The sequence below is a fragment of the Mesocricetus auratus genome, unplaced genomic scaffold (genome assembly GCF_017639785.1).
Source record: "Mesocricetus auratus isolate SY011 unplaced genomic scaffold, BCM_Maur_2.0 contig_1560_pilon_obj, whole genome shotgun sequence".
Taxonomy (NCBI): domain Eukaryota; kingdom Metazoa; phylum Chordata; class Mammalia; order Rodentia; family Cricetidae; genus Mesocricetus; species Mesocricetus auratus.
The window spans coordinates 27691-31289 of record NW_024431097.1 but is presented as its reverse complement, the minus strand read 5'-3'; the positions used below and the strand labels follow the sequence as shown (position 1 = coordinate 31289).

General features: G+C 39.9%; 1 long non-coding RNA gene across 1 annotated transcript; it reads left to right on the top strand.

Moving 5' to 3' along the window:
- Nucleotides 1–1130: 1130 nt before the first annotated feature.
- Nucleotides 1131–3364, top strand: LOC121138155. The gene is made up of 2 exons (XR_005875337.1): nucleotides 1131–1197; nucleotides 3163–3364. It is a non-coding gene; the product is annotated as an uncharacterized LOC121138155 (long non-coding RNA).
- The last annotated feature ends 235 nt before the right edge of the window (nucleotides 3365–3599 follow it).

Here is a 3599-nt window from a genome sequence, read left to right as displayed (position 1 = left end):
TCTTCTCTTTACATAAGAGATGAACTCTGGAATACAGTTGTAGAGAGGGAGGAGTGATGAGCAAAGGGGTCAAGACCAGACTGGAGAAACCCACAGAAACAGCTGACCTAACAAGGGGTTGCTCATGGACCCCAGACTTATATCTGGGAAACCAGCATTGGACTGTTCCAGAACCCCTGAATGAGGATGTCAGTTTGGAGGTCTGGTTAATCTTTGGGGCCTCTGGTAGTGGATCAGTATTTATCGCGAGTACATGAAAGGACTTTGGGATCCTCTTCCACATAGAGAGATACTCTCTCAGCCTAGACACATGCAGGAGGATCTAGGCTCTGCTCCAAATGGTGTGATAGACTTTGAAGATCTCCTATGGAAGGCCTCACCCTCCCTGGGGAGCATAAGGGGATGGGATAGTGGAATGGTGAGAGGCAGGAGAGGAGTGGAGGGAGATGGAACTGGGATTGGCATGTAAAACAAGCTTGTTTCTAATTTAAATTAAAAAAGGAAAGAAAGACAGTAGATACTGGTGTGGACATACAGAAAGAGGCACACTATTCATTGCTGGTATGAGTGCAAACTGGTACAACTGCTATGGAAAGCAATGTGGAGGTGCCTCAAAAAGCTAGAAATAGATCTACTACCAGATCTAGCTGTATCACTTCTGTCTGATACCCAAAGAACCATACATCTTATTACAGAAATACTTTCTTACACATGGTCACTGCTGCTCTATTCACAATAGTCACAAATTAGATTAATCCAAGATACCTGCAAAATTGATGCATGAATAATGAAAATATGCCATATTTACACAATGTCATATTATTCAACTGCTAATAGAGACAAAAATTTTGAAACTTACAGGAAACTAGATGGAGCTACAATGTATCTGTTTGACCTTGAAAACATTACCTAATGTGATTGTAAGTTGGATTGTAATAGATGGCTAACTAGAACTGTGAGTGATGTTTTCCTGAATATTTGGGAGTAGTGAGGGTAGAATGTGATAACCGAAGGCTTATTTAAACTGCAAGAGTAATCCCATCAGTGCAGAAACACGTTTAACCCACAGCAGCCCTGCACACCTCAGAGTGTTAGAGAAACATACTCAACCATGTATATTGTATGTTTTTTCTCTGAAGGACACCTGGTGGATCCAACTCCCGTGGTTCCAGTTCACCAAATGAATGCAAAGATAAGGTAAAGTGACTGTTCATGGATTTAATTTCCTGATCCGAATTGGGATTGTGTGACTCTTACTTTTCAACTTTCCAATGGCCCACCTACCATCATTTTTGTTTTCATTTTATTGTATTGGTTTTTCAAGATAAGGTTTTGTGGTAATATATCATTTAAGATTTATTAAAGCTTGCCTGGGGATTCAGAAAGCAATGACACCTCAAGCTATAGAGATCAGGCAGTGGTGATACACACTTGTAATCCCAGGACTCAGGAGACAAAGGCAGATGGATCTCTGAGTTCAAGACCACCCAGGGCTCAGCGAGATTTAATCTGTCTAAATGAACAGCAGAGCTCACACCTTGAATCCCAGCACTAGAGAGGTATAAAAGATATGAGCATGGTCTTTAGGAGTCCGTCTCAGGATTCTCCAGCCAGGTTGTTTAGAGCATAGCTGTGTAGGATTGTAGTGTGAGGTTTGGTGGAGCCAGGATCCCCTTTTAGCTGGAGGCAGAAGTAAGAGTTAGTGGCCCGGCTGTTTTACTTTTCTGATCTTGAGTTTGAAGTTTGGACCCCAGTATCAGTCTGTGTGTCTTTTATTTTTCATGTTACAGGATTTCTCTGTTACTTTGAAGCCTGTTCTGGAAGTCACCAGGCTGGCCTCAAACTCACAGAGATCTGCCTGCCTCTGCCTCCCAAGTGCTGGGATTAAAGGTGTGCACCTGTCCCCAAATTATTCAGACAGTTTGTCAAGGAAAAATATTTTCTGGAACTATGCATGATATGGCTTATTTTCCTGGCATACGATTTTTATGCTGTTAGTTAATTATTCTGATTTCACTATCTCACCTTTCCTTGTGCTATTCTTTTTTAAAACATTTACTAATGGACTCTAGTTTACAGAAATTACTTATAGTTGCTTCTGTATCTGAGTCTGTCTATGACCATTCTGACTCTTGGAGTTTTGCTTCTTCAATACTTGTCTGCATAAAGCAATTCAGCTCTCAGTTGTGTCTGATGGAGCATGCCTTTAATGCCAGCACTTGGGAGGCAGAGGCAGGTGGATCTCTTAATTTGAAGCCATCCTAATTTACAGAGCCCAGGGCAGCCAGGGTTACACAAAGAAACTTTGTCTGGACAAAACAAATGAACCCTCCCCCCACACACACTTTAGCCTTTAAATTTACATTGCCTTGGTTATCTGTACATGAGAGAAAATGTTGTCCACTTGTGAATTTACATGTGGTGAGATAAATATCTTACAGAGATGTTACTTATCCTCAATTGTAACATGAAAAATAAAAAACCCAGAGACTGAAACTGGGGTTCAAACTTCAAGCTGAAGAACAGAAGAGCAAAGTAGCAGGCCACTAGCTCTCACCTCTAGCTGAGGCTGTTTGCGCTGATCCTGCTGTCTCTCCTCAGCATGTCTGGAGAATCTTCAATGTGGCTGGAGAATAAATGCTCTATATTGAGACCTTGCTACTGTTTTATATACCTCAAGTGAGTCCTGGGATAAAGGGTGTAAGCTATAATTCTCTTATGGACTGATTCAATATTGATTAGATCTGGGTAACCTTGAATTCACATTGATCCATCTACTTCTGAGTCCTAGGATTAAAAGCATGTAACACTACTTCCTAGATTCTGGCTTCTGGGATTAAAGGTGTGTGCCCAGCTGCTATGGCTTGTTGCTGATCTTGCTTTATGAGTCCTCAGGGAAGCTTTAATAAGTCATAAATAATATATCACCACACTCAATAGATTTTACTGAACAGAATTATAGTTATTACTAGAGAATATATTAATTTATTTTGGAGATATAGTAATAATATATAATGTATAATAAAGATGTATATTAATACAGATAAATATATGGGTGTGTATATATGTGTATATATAGACATATAGTATATATAGTACAATAATGTAGATGTATAATAATGTAAATGATGCAATTGTGCTCACGCTGCCTCTATGCTGCAGGTGGACTCAGTCTCCTTGACTTCAAGAAGTGGAACTGGTTCATTCAACAAACACTCTTGATATTGATGTCAGTGACAAGAGTGAAATTTCCTTCAGTGAAGTCATATTCACTGCATTTTCTATGCCAGTTCATCCATGGACACATGAGGAATTACTATTATCATTTAAAAATTAGATTTAATTAAACAACTCATTTGTTGTGTGTTGTCATGTGGCTGCCATGGTGATTACAGAAATCAGAGAACAACTTGTAGGATTTGGATCCCTTCTCCCACCATGTATGTTCTAGGGACTGGACTCCATGGACCTATCTTGCCAGTCCAAGATATATACACACACATATTTTTCCCAGTGCTGGGGATAGAACATAGTACCTTGGGAATACCAGGCAAAAACTGTAACACTGAGCTACACTCTAACAAGCACTTTGTGACTTC